The following is a 16,947-nucleotide window of genomic DNA, read 5'->3' as shown; positions in this document are numbered from 1 at the left end:
AAAGATGGAGATGAGATGATTCTTTAGGCAGAAAGAGAATGAGAGGTCTAGAGATAAGAAAGCGGGTTTGTTTTAGTCCTTTACTTTACTATACTACTTACAAGTGTAAACACATACTGTCGAAAGCTTCAAGTCACTTTGACCTTTCCCTGCTCCAAAAAAAAAAAAAAAAAGGGCCAAGTAAAACACTGGTGTTCACAGAAAAGTGGTATCTCTGGTACTCCTGTCAGGACTACCATTACTAACCTCAACAAACTCACAGCTACTTACAATTCCAGGAGATCATGTGCTTGGGTACAGCTCTACAACCTCTACACGACTACCACCACCTCTTCTGGAATTCACAGTTTATGAAGTTCATTAACTCACTCAAACATTTATTTAGCAGTTACCTATGACTGGTTCCAAATAGGAAAAGGAGTTCGTCAAGGCTGTTTATTGTCACCCGGTTTATTTAACTTCTATGCAGAGTACATCATGAGAAACGCTGGTCTGGAAGACACACAAGCTGGAATCAAGATTGCCGGGAGAAATATCAATAACCTCAGATATGCAGATGACACCACCCTTATGGCAGAAAGTGAAGAGGAACTAAAAAGCCTCTTGATGAGAGTGAAAGAGGAGAGTGAAAAAGTTGGCTTAAAGCTCAACGTTCAGAAAACGAAGATCATGGCATCCGGTCCCAACACTTCATGGGAAATAGATGGGGAAACAGTGTCAGACTTTATTTTTCTGGGCTCCAAAATCACTGCAGATGATGACTGCAGCCATGAAATTAAAAGACACTTACTCCTTGGAAGGAAAGTTATGACCAACCTAGATAGCATATTCAAAAGCAGAGACATTACTTTACCAACAAAGGTTCGTCCAGTCAAGGCTATGGTTTTTCCTGTGGTCATGTATGGATGTGAGAGTTGGACTGTGAAGAAAGCTGAGCACTGAAGAATTGATGCTTTTGAACTGTGGTGTTGGAGAAGATTCTTCAGAGTCCCTTGGACTACAAGGTGATCCAACCAGTCCATTCTAAAGGAGATCAGCCCTGGGATTTCATTTTTTTTTTTTTTAAGCACAGAAAGAGTTTTTTTTTTTTTTTTTTTTTAAATTCCAAAAATCATTTACTTTGTTGCAAGTATAGGAGTCAATGCACATTTTGCCATTTAAGAGGAAAGAATGTGTGGATATCTGAGGGAACATATTTGTGGCTTGTTTCCATGATATCTCAGAACTCCCTACCCTGCCTGCCTAAAGATCAGCCCTGGGATTTCTTTGGAAGGAATGATGCTAAAGCTGAAACTCCAGTACTTTGGCCACCTCATGCGAAGAGTTGACTCATTGGAAAAGACTGATGCTGGGAGGGATTGGGGGCAGGAGGAGAAGGGGATGACAGAGGATGAGATGGCTGGATGGCATCACTGATTCGATGGACATGAGTCTGAGTGAACTCCGGGAGTTGGTGATGGACAGGGAGGCCTGGTGTGCTGTGATTCATGGGGTCGCAAAGAGTCGCACGCGACTGAGCGACTGATCTGACCTCATCTGATCTGACGTGTTAAGTACTATGTTACCTGCTGGCCCTACAAAGATGAATAAGGACCTCAATAGCAAGTTCTGCTTTCAAAAGCAAGTGTCTTGCAGTAGGATCTGAACTAAAAAATGAGGACAAGTTCGTACCCAATACAATGGCTATTATTCCAAAACAAAAACCCAGGAAATAACTAGTGTTGGTGAGGATACAGAGATACTGGAACCCTTGTGCATCGCTAGCAAAAATGTAGAATGGAGCAGCTGCTATACAAAACAGTTCGGAGGGTCCTCAAAAAATTAAACAGAATTATCATGCTATCCTAAAATTTCACTTCTGAGAATAACCAAAAAAAATTTAAAGCAATGTCTGGAACAAATATTTATACATCTGTATTCACAGCAGCTATATTCATAATAGCCAAAAAGTGGAAGGAACTCAAGTGTCTGATGCATGAATGATTAAACTAAACGTTGGGCATAAATATGCAACAAAATATTATTCAGTCTTAAAAAGGAAGGAAATTCTGACACTTGTTACGACATGCATGAATCTTGAAGACATTGTACAAAGTGAAATAAGCCAATCACAAAAGGACAAATATTTTATGATTTCACTTAAATGAGGTACTGGAGTAGTCAAATTCAGAGAGAAAGAAAAAAAGTAGAATGGTGGTTGCCAAAGGTTGAGGGGAGGGGAGAACAGGGAATTAGTGTTTAATAGGTAGTGTTTCAGTTTCAGAAGCTGAAAAAGTAAAGGATAGTGGTAATGACATACCAAGGTGACTGTACTTAATGCCACTGAACTGCACACTTAAAAATAACTGGAATGGGGGAATTCCTTGGTGGTTTCATGGTTAGGACTCTGAACTGTCACTGCTGGGGACTGGGTTGAATCCCTGGTTGAGGAATTAGGATCCCACAAACTGCATGGCATGCCAAAAAACAAACAAGAAAAGATTCAAATGGTAAGTTTTATGTTATATATATTTTGTGTACATGCATGCTAAGTCACTTCAGTCATGTCCAACTCTTTGCAACACTATGGATTGTAGCCTGTCACACTCCACTGTCCATTGGATTCTCCAGGCAAGAATACTGGATTGGGAAGCCATGCCCTCCCTCGAGGGGATCTCTCCAACCCTAGGCTCGAACCCACATCTCCTGCATTGGCAGGCAGTTTCTTTACCACTAGTGCAACATGTATATTTTGCCACAATTTAAAAAAAAAAATTCTGAGGAATACTATCTATAAGTGCTACTATGAAATAGCTAGGATATATTGCTAAGTAAAAAAAAAACAAGGTAGAGAAAACAAACAGTATGACACTATACCAAAAGAGCATGGAAGAATATATAGCTATACACAGATATTATATAGACATTTTCTACAATTACTATAACTTTTAATGGAAGGATAAACAAAAAGCTTTAAAAAAACAACTACCCCCAAGGGAAGGAAAGAATAAGGTTAGGATTCAGCTGGTAAAGAATCCAGCTGCAGACTCCGATTCAATTCCTGGGTCGGGAAGATCCCTTGGAGAAAGGATAGGCTATCCACTCCAGTATTCATGGCCTTCCCTGGTGGCTCAGATGGTAAATAATTTGCCTGAAATTCGGGAGACCTGAGTTCAATCCCTGGGTTGGGAAGATCCCCTGAAGGAGGGCATGACTACCCACTCCAGTATTCTTGCCTGCAGAATCCCCACGGACACAGGAGCCTAACAGGCTACAGTCCATTGGGTCTCAAAGAGTCAGACACAAATGAGGGACTAAGCACAAACACAGTCCAGAAACTAGACTCCTCTCAATGTACCTTGTCATATATATCAAGTTGTTAAACATGATTATAAAATAAATTTAAACAAAAAAAATTTTTAAGTCGTTCCTCAAAATCAAAATGAAAAACAAACCTACACTGTGTATTGAGTTAAACCAAACAGAGGAGTGCTTAACTCTAAAACACAGCAATCTGACTGCACATCCTTGGTGAAATGCATCCTAAGGACATAAGGAATACAAAGAAACCTTACAGTGCTTTCAGTAATGATGCTGATATTATTCTGAAATTATGTAATGTCTGTATATCATAAGGTTTTGGTATGAGAAGAAACAAAAATTCTAAAATTTTAAATAAAAACTCTCCAATAATATTTCATTACAAGTTATCAGTATAAACTCATGCTGAACTTTCTTTTTTTAAAAAAGTATTTCCTAGCTCCATCTTTGAAGAGACCTATCAATTACTAACCTAGTATCAATAAGCATAGCACCCAGAGAGCAGTCTGTAAAAATCCGTGAAAATTCCTTCCAACTAAAAGGAACCAGCGCTCACAAAAGAAACTGATAATTCAACTTCTGAGGCAGAATTTTACGAAATGAGGTTGGATCATACCAGAAAGCAAGGAAGCAGTCAGACACCACTAGGATAGTATCAAAAACACTTAGGAGCTATCTTGAAGAGGTGCTCACTGCCAAAAGCAGAACAGACTGAGCCACAACAAAATAATAACTGCAAATGGACTGAAACACATAAAATATGATAAAAATCCATGACTTCATAATGATACTTGAAAGGAGAATGATGATATTTGAAAGGAGAAAGATCTCATTAGTCACTTTTGAAAGATTCTTATGAATCAATTTATTATCCTAAAAACTAACAAAGGAGAACAGTTGCATATTTACTCTCTTTTTTATATAAACTGAACACAAGAGTAACTCAACAGTCCAATAATCAAAATGAGGAAGTTTCTGTTGATAAAGTATTCTAGCTGAGAAACGAAGAATGACAGAATATCACCACTTTACAAACCCCTAATAAAATTCTTGACCTAGGGAAAGATCGACGGCTGCTAAAATTATACAGAGTAACAAGCAGATATTACAGGGCCTTGGAACTATTCTTTCAAAACAAAAACAGACAGAGGAACATGGTCAAAAGCATCACAGGGATGCAAACAGCAAAATAAAGTCTGAGACAATCTGCAGGGCAAGTGTGTTACGAGAAAAAAGGAAGATGGGAAAGGGAAGGAGAAACTATAAATTAGGAAGCATATCAGTTCAGTTCAGTAGCTCAGTCATGTCCAACTCTTTGTGATCCCATGAACTGCAGCATGCCAGGCCTCGCTGCCCATCACCAACTCCCAGAGTCTACCCAAATCCCTATCGATCGAGTCAATAATGTCATCCAACCATCTCATCCTTTGCCGTCCCCTTCTCCTCCTGCCCTCAATCTGTCCCAGCACCAGGGTCTTTTCCAATGAGTCAGCTCTTCGCATCAGGTGGCCAAAGTATTGGAGTTTCAACTTCAACATCAGTCCGTCCAATGAACACCTAGGACTGACCTCCTTTAGAATGGACTGGTTGTATCTCCTTGTAGTCCAAGGGACTCTGAAGAATCTTCTCCAATACCACAGTTCAAAAGCATCAATTCTTCAGTGCTCAGCTTTCTTCACAGCCCAACTCTCACATCCATACATGACCACAGGAAAAACCATAGCCTTGAATAGATGGACCTTCGTTGGCAAAGTAATATCTCTGGTTTTTAATATAGTATCTAGGTTGGTCATAAATTTTCTTCCAAGGAGTAAGCGTCTTTTCATTTCATGGCTAAAATCACCATCTGCAGTGATTCTGGAGCCCCCCAAAATAAAGTCTGATACTGTTTCCCCATCTATTTCCCATGAAGTGATGGGACCAGATGCCATGATCTTCGTTTTCTGCATGTTGAGCTTTAAGCCAACTTTTTCACTCTCCTCTTGCATGTTCATCAAGAGGCTCTTTAATTCTTCTTCACTTTCTGCCATAAAGGTGGCGTCATCTGCATATCTGAGGTTATTGATATTTCTCCTGGCAATCTTAATTTCAGCTTGTGCTTCCTCCAGCCCAGCATTTCTCATGATGTACTCTGCATATAAATTAAATAAGCAGGGTGACAATATACAGCTTTGACGTACTCCTTTTCCTATTTGGAACCAGTCTGTTGTTCCATGTCCAGTTCTGTTTAATTTTTATCAATGTGTAACATCAGGAATCTGATATTCCCCAATTTACCAGTTCCCTTTTGATGTTAAAAAGTAAAAGCCCCGAAAATAAGTTGAGTATTTGTCCTGAAGAGCAGCAATAAAGGGCATGCAATCTTGGAAGACTGTCTTCAGAGGCTGGCTACAAAGCCAGACCCAAGGAACTCAGGTGGGAAAAGCAAGAGATGGCAGCTGTGAAGAGGAAAGAAAGCCGGCAGAATCCCAGAAGAGACAATGACAAAAGTGGGCCCTGGGGGCTTGTCAGCAAGGCCCTGCAACAAAAGATACTAGCAATTCTATTCCAATTCACACTTTCTGTACAGAAAGTGATTCCTTTCATCTTTCTCAGCTTAGATTTACTTATCTGGACACACTATACATATACATAGCATTTTGCGTTTCCAATTCACAAATTAAAGGTTGCCTCAAACACACTGGCTACAATGGGAACCGGAGGATATTCTTTTGTCTTCTTTCAGAGTTTTCCAAGACTGCATTATAAGGATTAGCCCTCACTACCTCTGAAGCTTCTTCTCTCAAGGAAATCATCATCTTGTAAGACAGCAAAGTACACACTGAGAGCATATCACTGCTCAAAGTGCTAGATTCCTTTTCCTAAAACTCATGTGGGTTTTGGCCTTTTGTTTTCCATATCTTGTTTAAAAAATAAATTCATTCTCAGGATACTGTTTTCTGGTTGCTAAAGCATCAGTTCAGTTCAGTCGCTAAGTCGTGTCCGACTCTTTGCGACCCCATGAATCGCAGCACGCCAGGCCTCCCTGTCCATCACCAACTCCCGGAGTTCACCCAGACTCACGTCCATCAAGTCAGTGATGCCATCCAGCCATCTCATCCTCTGTCGTCCCCTTCTCCTCCTGCCCCCAACCCCTCACAGCATCAGAGTCTTTTCCAATGATTTAATTCTTCACGTGAGGTGGCCAAAGTACTGGAATTTCAGCTTTAGCATCATTCCTTCCAAAGAAATCCCAGGGCTGATCTCTGCTCCATATTTAATTCATCGGAGAAGGCAATGGCAACCCACTCCAGTACTCTTGCCTGGAAAATCCCATGGGCGGAGGAGCCTGGTAGGCTGCCGTCTATGGGGTCGCACATAGTTGGAAATGACTGAAGCGATTTAGCAGCAGCATATTTAATTCATAGGGCCTAGATTCTTACAAATCTCTAGGTATCACTTTGCTACATTATCTCATTTTTAAAGTCCGTCTACTCATCCACTGATTACAAAAGATATTCTAATCTTCCACTGTGCTGAGTGATGGGGCTTAAAAAAATACAGGAAAAACAAATAAAGTTCAAAACTAAAATGAATAGTAGGCATCAAAATCCAGTCCATCTTACAACTTATATATACTTTTAATTCTAGAGACAGCAGAAGCAGAAGATCTTTTAAAACTAAAACTGGAAAGTTAAAAGATGGCCAGAAGTGAAGTGAAGTGGAGTCTCTCAGTCGTTTCTGACTCTTTGCGACCCCATGGACTGTAGCCTACCAGGCCTCTCAGTCCATGGGATTTTCCAGGCAATAGTACTGGAGTGGGTTGCCATTTCTTTCTCCAGGGGATCTTCCCAACCCAAGGGTTGAACCCAGGTCTCCCGCATTGTAGGCAGACACTTAACCATCTGAGCCACCAGGGAAGTCCTAAAAGATGGCCAGAGTCTGGACTTTAAAAAAAAAAAAAAAAAAAACAGGTTGAAATTCCAGCCTCGTTTCCCTGTTCCATTAAAATGTGTTCAGGAAATGCTCTCATATCAAGCTCCTGATTTTTTTTTTTCCCCTTTAGCATGGTTGCATGTTTTAACTATAAAATTAGTTTAATGAGATAAACTTTGAGGACCAGGATTTTTTTTTTTTTAGGCCTACTAGCCTAGTTGTTTGGAGAAGGCAATGGCACCCCACTCCAGTACCCTTGCCTGGAAGATCCCGTGGATGGAGGAACCTGGTAGGCTGCAGTCCATGGGGTTGCACAGAGTCAGACATGACTGAAGTGACTTAGCAGGAGCAGCAGCAGCCTAGTTGTTTTTTCTTAAACTTCATTCACAGCGAATTCCTTGGATCCCCCAAAACTGTTGCTAGTTCTCAGCATAACAAATTGTAACTCAAAGACAGATTCATCATTTCTGATGCAACAGTCAGTTAAAACTAATTTCTACTCAAAGAGGAGCTGGTACTCTTCAAACATTCATTCCTAACCTTCTGGAAATGCCACTATTAAAAACCTTCACTTCTTTCCTTAAGACGCTGCGACCCTTCTTCTCCCAAATCTATATTGAACAATTCCTCTCATACATATTTCAAAGTTTTGCTTTTCATTTGCACTACTGCTCTTTTTGTGGGCAGCTGCAGCTTTAAATGTCTCTAATTCTAGAGATTTAGAGGTTAAAAAATGCTTGAGGCCAACACTGCTCTTCCCTGTGAAAGAAGGTAAAGATGCAGTAAGAACTGTTTCCTAACACATGTCTCCTGAAGAAAATAAAAGTCAACAGCAGTCTAACAGCAACAAACTAACATGCTCAGAGTAAGTTTTCAGTATGAAATCTCACAGTTTTACTAACACTTACGAAATTTAAGTCGGGGAGAGAGATGTTTTGCCTGTCAAGTGGGCAACAGAGGACTTACAGTGAGTTTAAAACCCCCTCTCTTTGCCCAGTGATGACTCGCTCACAACACTGTGCTATACAAAAAAAAAGAATGTGCACTTTACTATTTAGCTTCCCCGGAGAAGGCAATGGCACCCCACTCGAGTACTCTTGCCTGGAGAATCCCATGGACTGAGGAGCCTGGTGCACTGCAGTCCATGGGATCGCCAAGAGTCGGACACGACTGAGCGACTTCACTTTCACTTTTCACTTTTACGCATTGGAGAAGGAAATGGCAACCCACTCCAGTGTTCTTGCCTGGAGAATCCCAGGAATGTGGTAGCCTTGTGGGCTGCTATCTGTGGGGTCGAATAGAGTCAGACACGACTGAAGCGACTTGGTGGCAGCAGCAGCAAGTCTCCCTACTTCAAATATCTCAATCATGGCTGGGATCTCTCTAGAAAAATCCACCTGAATGTTCAAAGCACAAAATAAAGGTCAGAGGAATACAGTACCTAAGATGAAAAAAGGGATCAAAGAACCTAAAGTCCTTTCTTCCTCTATTAATAGGGCACTGGTAGATTTAGGAGAGATGTAGAGGCAGGGAATATTAGTGGAAGAGAAAAAAAAGAAAAAACGGAGGAGGAGGAAAGAGAAGGTAAGCCGATAGGCTTTACTAATTGTTGAGGTCCTTTAACGGACCAGACCCTGGTGGTCCAGAGTCGACGATAAGAAAGTAAAGGAGAGAAAGAGGCTGATATTCCTTGGTTTACGCAGAAAGCCAAGAAAGCCCCTGGCACGGGGCTCGCTCAGTTCACGGAGGCCTCAGGCTCCCTCTCGATGTGGTGAAGGCGCACAGCGCCTTCTCTATAAGAGGGTCTTAGAAGCCTGGGCAGAAAAGTGAATTCAGAGGGCTTCTGTGCTCCAAAGAAATAGCCTGATAGAGAGAGAAAAAGAAAGACACGGGGATCAGAGCTCTGATGGAGCAAAGGTGTTTTAATTAACATGGTGTGGGCATACAGACTGTCTTACAAGGTAGTTGTTCTCAGCAAAGATAAAGATTAAAATTCCAGACTTACAAAACATAGGTGATCCATATTAAAGAGAGAGAGAGTTGTAAACAATCACTTTTACTGTATGGTTCACAAGAAGGAGAGGGTACTTATCTCCGTATAGAAAATCTAATGAAGGAAATGCCTGGATTCCTCAGCCCCCGGGAGACGCTTGAGGATTTAGGAATTAATAAGGAACAGAGAATTTCTGACAGATCCAAAACAGCACACAGGAAGCCTCCTGTTAAATGCTTCCTGAAAACTAATTACCTTATTTTCCTGACAGTTTCAAAGCATTTGTGGGGAGGGGAGTAGAGGAGGAACCTCTTATTTCACTAAATAAAAGGCAACACTGTAAGAAGAACTGCATCTCAATTATCTTTTATTTTCAGCTACATCCTTGCAAGCCTGCCCACTTAAACTTTTACATCACTTTCCTATCTTATTACCTCTATGTTGTGGTTTGGTACTTCAAACAAACACTTTTTTTTCCCTTCTTCTTATGGAGGAAAAAGATGGTATTGATTTGCTTAAAAGTACGGATGGGTTAAAAAAAAAAAGGACGGAGGGAAATCATTATCTTGAGGAGTAAATGGTTCTTAATAACAGAACTACGGATTTATCCATCCCTTTGACTGTTAGCATGCCACTAAAGGCTTCAGAAGGCTCAAGAGGGAGGTTAACATCCCCCTTGTCAAGTGTTTGTTTCCTTGCTCCTGTGGTATTGGCTTTGCCAAGTAACCCAATTCCCGTATATAAACATTACAGGTCTCTCCAAACTACTTCTATAAAATAAGATATTGTTTGACCAATCTTATAGAGCAGTCATTTATTTCTATAGCTGCTGGTCTGCTCTGCTGCTCTGTCTGCCTACATTCAGAAGGGAACAAAAATTCAAAATTTCATTTATTCTGGGCCCAAAACCAGATCTTTTGTCCTTCCTAGATATTTTGCAACTTCGAGTTGACTCCTCTGCCTAAATTAGTGGCATATGTTTTTGTTAAGAAAAAAGAAAGAAAGAAAAAACCACCCCTTATTCTCTTATTGAGGAAGGCAACTAATTCTGAAAAAGGCCTCTAGGAAGATGTTAAAATGTCTTGAAATGTTTAACAGAACCTTATTTCAGAGGCTACGGATGAACCTCCCCGAGGTACCCCAGGGCAAACACACGGAGCGTCCAAGGGGGCAGAGGGGAAAGCCTCGAGGAGGAATATGCAGACTTTGCAAAACTGACGGGAGGGAGGAGAGGGGACAACCCTCAGGACTACAAACAGGAAGCAGTCCAGATGCTGCGATGCCGCCTGCAGCCCCGCACCCAGCCCTCCGTGCATCGTCCTCCCCGCCAGCAGCTGCATGCTCCACCCACAGCCCCCAGTGGCCCGGGAGTGCCACACGCCCCTGCGGCGCCGACCGAGCCCCAGGGCTGGGCCGAGGGCGGCGTGCAGGGAGCGTGGGCCACACTCGACCAGGTTGCTGGGCGCAGATTCGGGACCGAGAGGGTTAATCCAGTCCGCGCACACAGTCCGCCCAGCCCCAAACCCGGGCTCCCCTGCCGGCCCGCCACCCACCCCGAGAAAGCCCGGAGACACCCCTCCACAGCACAGCGCCCAAGGCTTTTGTTTTGTCAGAGACGAGAATAACGATCCTTGAGGAGGAGGTGCCGCAGCTGCTCGTGGCTCTTTGGCACAGGCTTAGACCGAGGAGCGGGCAGCCGCGGCGGCACCTCCTAAGTCCCCACTCTCAAGTCCTTTTCCCGCTGAGCAGGACGGGAAGGGGCCTGCACGACCCAGGGCTCACCTCACACCTCGGGGCTGGGCTCCCGGGGGGCTGCGGCGCCGGCCGGGGGCGGCCAAAGGTCCCTCAGGTAAACGGAGCCAGCGAGGACCATCAGCGTGCGCCTCCGAGTGACCGAGAGCTTTCGCGATGGCCGCAGCACATGCGCACGCACGTACTGCGCAGGCGCACTGCGCACGCTCGCCCGAGCGCTCCTATTTTGAGCCCAGCTTCTGGATACCCGTCTGCAGGTTTCGTTGCACTTTACCTCATGCCGAGGCTGATGCCTGGCCCTGTCCTGCTCCAACGGAGTCGTTCTGCGCTCTGGAAGCTTTTCTTAAATGCCCTCAGTCCCCTTTGCAAAGCTCTCCCTCCCTTCCCTGCTGAGACAGTGCAGCGACTCTCATCACTCAAGCCTGGAACGCTATTATTGAGAGACCACCAAAACCTGTTTGAGAACCAGCGTGCCCCCTGGGAACCCGGGGATTGGAATTGATTAAGAGGTGGGTGCTGAGAGTGGTACTGGGTGCAGATAGAAGTAGTCAGCTTTCATATTGCAGAGCTCCAGGCTGAAGCAGCAGAGCAGATACCCTCTTTACCGACACCCACTTTAGTCAGCAGGTGGGGCTTGAGGTTATTGGTGGCATTCCCCATCTTCTGTTCTTTGGGAAATGTTTCTTCTCTCTTTTTCTTCATAAGTGATTTTATTTTTTTCTCCATAAGCTATTCTAGAACTTAAAGATTCCTTAGAAATCATCTAAACCTAACCTCTCATTATTCAGACGTGGAAAAGAACGGTCCAGAAAGGTTAAAAAGACTTAGCCAAAGCCAGGCAGCGTTTTAAGGGCTGAGTCTGGATTCACTCATTCCAAGCCAAAGCTGTTACCTTTGCCTCTATCATTTTACCTACCTTCCTTTCTCTTCCTTTTCCTCCCTTTTCAACCTAGACTTCACAGCCATCATTTTGTTCTATGGTAGCACACAGGACTTAAAGAAATACTTTGATCTTGTAGCATAGTATGACTGTACTTAACGTTCTTCAACTGTACACTTGGTTAAAATGGTGTATTTTAGTATAATCTTCTGTCTGAATCTTTGCCACCCCATGTTAGGAGACTGACCAAAAACAGCTATATAATCTGTGGTTTGTCCAAACCCTTGGGACACATCTCTGTGGCATCTTTAATTATAGGCAACTATTTTATACAAAGAAAAGTGGAAGTGTTAGTCCCTCAGTCGTGTCCGACTCTTTGTGATCCAATGGACTGTAGCCCACCAGGTTCCTCTGTCCATGGACTTCTCCAGGCAAGAATACTGGAGTGGGTTGCCATTCCCTTCTCCAGGGGATCTTCCCGACCCAGGGATGGAACCCAGGTCTCCTGCATTGCAGCCAGATTCTTTACTGTTTGAGCCACCAGTGAAACAATCTGTTTTAAAGATGCTCCCTAAATGATAATAAATACTGAGCTTAGACAGTCATAAATATCGTTTGATGTCAGAAGATGAGCTATGCGAATTGCACCATAAAAGGGATCTGAAATGACATTTTCAATGTCGTTAATAAATACTAATGCAGTAATACTTTTTCTTTTTAAAAATAACATTGATCCATAGGCTGATTCTTATCAAGTCATTGTGTCTTGTGGAGCCAACACTGCCTCTACTGAAGGTGAGTGAGTGAAGCAGCTAAGAGCATTTATGAAAAGCAGTATAGACCTGCTTCGGGTACTTCTAGATCCCTTGTACCTTCAGATCCTCTAGAGATGTGCTGCTCTCACAGTTTTATGCAATTTACACATGGTCTTGTGAAAACTGTCAGGCATAGAACATATCTTGGCTCCTAGTGGGAGGTGGGAATGATGTAGAAATTATCGTTGAATGTATCAACATGATCACATCTCAGAAATAGACCACTGAGTGAAAGAAGCGAACTACAAAGTATGTAAATTATGATAGCTCTTTAAAACAGTCACACTGTTTACAAGGCCAAACATGTATATATAATAAGCATAAAAAGTGGACAAGTAGGCAGCACACTAAATTTTATGACAGTGGATGCCTCTAGGCAGGCAGGGTGGGAAATGAGATCTGGGCAGCATGTAAAAGAGGCTTCAACTCTTAATCACACACATGAAGCAAAATGTTAACATTTTAAAAAATCTCTGCAGGGAGAAAAGGGTGTTTCTTAGGCAAGTCTGTAAACTTTTCTTTATGGTTGAAATGTTCCCTTTAAAAATAATGTTGAGGGGCTTCCCTGGTGGTCCAGTAACTAAGATTCCACCCTCCCAATGCAGAGGACCTAGGTTAAATCCCTGGTCTGGGAACTAGTGCAAGACAGGGAAGCCTGGAGTGCAGCAGTTGATGGGGTTTCAGAGTCACACACGACTTAGCGACTGAAGACCAACTGGGAACTAGATCCCACAAACTGCAACTAAAGATCCAAGATCTTGTGTGCTGCAACTAAGATCCAGTGCAGCCAAATAAATATTTTTAAAAGGAATTAAAAAAAATTTAAATGAAAGTAATGTTAAATTTTCGAGGACATTGAGCCAATGTGCTCACCGTGAACACAATGTGAAGGGCTGAACAAGGAGAGGTCCAGAGGATGCTAGTTGAGAGGATCAATGAAAGGGACCTTATTTTCAGGGATAAAAATATTCAGATCTAACAGGGATAAAGTGTCGGGCTCTCTTTAATCCCATCTTTCTTTCATTCAATGTTATAACCACCAATAGAAAGTCTTTAGGGCTTCCCTGGTAGCTCAGGAACTTCACCAAGACCCAACACTCTCCCAGGGAGTTGTTAAAACTGGTCTCTTTCTGGATGAACCCATTTTGAAACCATCCATGTTAACCAGTAATACATGGTAATTTAGTATTGCATCTACTTACCTCCCCCAGGCCTCCACCCCTGCAAAAGTCTTTGTTTATTCATTTTACGTTCAACCTGATCATAAAACATACAACCATACTTAAAACCACTGGGATGGAATTCAGACAACATAAGTTTCGATTTGGCCACTTACTGATCCTTTGTCAACTCTAAAGAAAGCAGCAACTATGAGCTTTACTTTTCATTTTCTTTTTAAACGGGAGATATATGAATGCTGCCTATTTCAAAACAATGAAACAATATAAACATAGGGTTTACATTTATTTACCTTGGAAGAGAGTACATTTTTTATGTATTTTAGAGAACGTGCGATAATGAGAAAAGTCTTCTTTTTTGAATTTGGTTAGCTGCTGCCCATAAGAACTGTTTTACACTTCCCAGATGTCCCTTCTGAAATGTTGTTTTTCTCTAGCATTAGTTTATAGTTCTATACCAGTAGTTATTTCTACATTGTACTTTCAAATCCTCATTAGATTTCTTTTTTTTTTTTTTTATTCTTGCATTCTCACTCTGCCTCTCATTACATGGTAGATGCTTCATAAATTTCATTAATGAAATTAGACCAGATCAGAAAATTTCCCAAATTTGGAGTTATCCTTATTCAGGCATGCCATCTGCTGGTTCCCTGGTGTATCTGTTAGTCGGCCTGAATTCCTTAATCCAATAAATTACAATTCATGTTGAAGCATTGCTGAGTTTGTGTGTTGGGCAATTTTCCCACGTTCTTTCCCTTCCTGTGTGCAGGTGCTATTCTTTCATTGAACCTCTCCAGAATTGTTTTTCCTGCAACCTTCTTTTACCTGTTGGCCACTCTAAAAACCCGGAGAAATGGAGTTTACGTTTCAGAACCCCGGAGTGACCAGAACGATATAACTGGGCGTGCTCAGTAGGTTGGCCTGATTTGGACAATACTTACAGCTTGAATGGGGGCATTTAATGCTGTTTGTTTCAGGATTGGTTGTATATTCGTCCTAGCACTCTATTGAGAGATGGCAGCCTTTCCCACCCTCTGGGCCCTCCCACTTTTCCATTCTGTCCCTGTGCCCAAATTTGGAGCCAGCCCGCCAGGATCTCCCAGCCAATCAAGAGACCACACATTGTTGCCTAAGAGACCCCGGATGCCAGGGAAAAGATTTATAGGTAGTGATTGGCCTACTGGAAGGGGTGGGAGCTAGACGGAGTCACAGAAACAGGAGCTATGGCAACACCAGCGCTAGAGGCTTGAGGAGAAAGACTTGAAGAGAAAGACTTAAAGAGGTGAGAGCAGTGATCACTGCATGAAAAAGATGGAGACTCCTTTGAGAGCTCTTCTCTCAGGTCCTCCTGGGCTTCTCATGAGCCTTGGTAGTGACCCCAGGAATTACATTTTGCTCTGTATTAGCAGTTAAATGACCAGGTGCATCATATATATGAAATTAACAACCAACAAATAATTACCTCGATGCTTATCAAAGCACTAGGTCTTTGCATTGTCTTATAGTTTCTCTTTGTTTCCACCTAGTTGAATATAAGATGAATTCATATTTAAATCTAGATCAGATCACATCAGATCAGTCACTCAGTTGTGTGCGATTCTTTGCGACCCCATGAATCTCAGCACGCCAGGCCTTCCTGTCCATCACCAACTCCCGGAGTTCACTGAGACTCACATCCATCGAGTCAGTGATGCCATTCAGCCATCTCATCCTCTGTCGTCCCCTTCTCCTCTTGCCCCCAATCCCTCCCAGCATCAGAGTCCTTTCCAATGAGTCAACTCTTCACATGAGGTGGCCAAGGTACTGGACTTTCAGCTTTAGCATCATTCCTTCCAAAGAAATCCCAGGGCTGATCTCCTTCAGAATGGACTGGTTGGATCTCCTTGCAGTCCAAGGGACTCTCAAGAGTCTTCTCCAACACCACAGTTCAAAAGCATCAATTCTTCGGTGCTCAGCCTTCTTCACAGTCCAACTCTCACATCCGTACCCTATTTCCTGATCATTTCCTGGTAATCTCTATTTCCTTCTCTGATGATACTGCAGCGTACAATGGGTGAGCTGTGTGTTAGTGGAGAAACTCAACCGTGTTCTGCTCTGTAAACACCAAATAAAAACCCGATTATCCTGAGTCTAACCCCAGTGCTCGGTTCCTAATGTTGAGTTGTACCTTCTTTGCCACTAGCTTTAATCCTTAAACCACTCACCTCCACTGTTGTGTTCATTCATTCCACTGATTGAGACAAGGTTTTATTGAGCACCTACTGTGCACTACTGAGTTTAGGATTCAGGTGAGCACATTCAGAAAACCACATTAGCAGAGAAGCACCAGTTTTGTACCACATTCTCTGATCTGAAGTTCAGTGTGTCTGTACAGATAGTGCATGAAGGGAGAGGAAGGAGGATGAACCAAAAAGGTAAATTCATGGTGTACCTAGACTAGCATGCTAAGGATTCTGTAGCCATTATCGAGTCTCTGAAGGTTTTTGAGCTGAAAAATGACTAACAGACCTTTTAAAAAATACTTCCCTGAATAGAGTAGTGGTTAGCCAAAGTTGGGGAGGAGGGAAGTGTGGAGATATTGATCAAAGGGTACAAACCTTCAGTTATAAAAGGAATAAGTTCTAGAGACCTTAAGTACAGCATGGTGACTATGTGGTGATGGTGGTGGTAGTTTAGTCGCTAAGTTGTGTCCCACTTTTGCAACCCCATGGACTGTAGCCCACCAGGTTCCTCTGTCCATGGGATTCTCCAGGCAAGAATACTGGAGTGGGTTGCCATTTACTTCTTCAGGGGATCTTCCTGCCCAGGGATCATGGTGACTATTGTTAATAATAATATATTATATACTTGAAATTTGCTAGAAGAGTAGATCTCAAGGGTAATCACACACACAGAAGCACACACATGCACACACACGCACACATGCACACACACACGGTGACTATGGGAGGTGATGGATATGTTACATAGTTTGATTGTGGTAAGCATCCCACAATGTGTACATATACTAAAACATCACCTTAAATATATACATTTTTTTGTTAAAAAAACCCTCTTGTAGTAGACTGTAATCTCCATTATAGTCAAGACTTGTCTTTATACCTGTAATACAGA

General features: G+C 42.5%; 1 protein-coding gene across 1 annotated transcript in view; it reads right to left on the bottom strand.

Annotated features, from left to right (window-relative positions):
• The window catches only part of LOC109578040 (liprin-alpha-1-like), a 55,685-nt gene extending 44,574 nt beyond the window's left edge, over window positions 1–11,111 (bottom strand). The window contains exon 1 of the mRNA XM_070779260.1: window positions 10,991–11,111. The gene's annotated coding sequence lies outside the window, so the exon portion shown is untranslated. The remainder of the gene's footprint in view (window positions 1–10,990) is intronic.
• Between the last annotated feature and the right edge of the window lie 5,836 nt (window positions 11,112–16,947).

Source organism: Bos indicus, chromosome 25 (assembly GCF_029378745.1).
Source record: "Bos indicus isolate NIAB-ARS_2022 breed Sahiwal x Tharparkar chromosome 25, NIAB-ARS_B.indTharparkar_mat_pri_1.0, whole genome shotgun sequence".
Taxonomy (NCBI): domain Eukaryota; kingdom Metazoa; phylum Chordata; class Mammalia; order Artiodactyla; family Bovidae; genus Bos; species Bos indicus.
The sequence above is the reverse complement of the archived record's forward strand: the minus strand, read 5'-3'. Positions and strand labels throughout refer to the sequence as shown.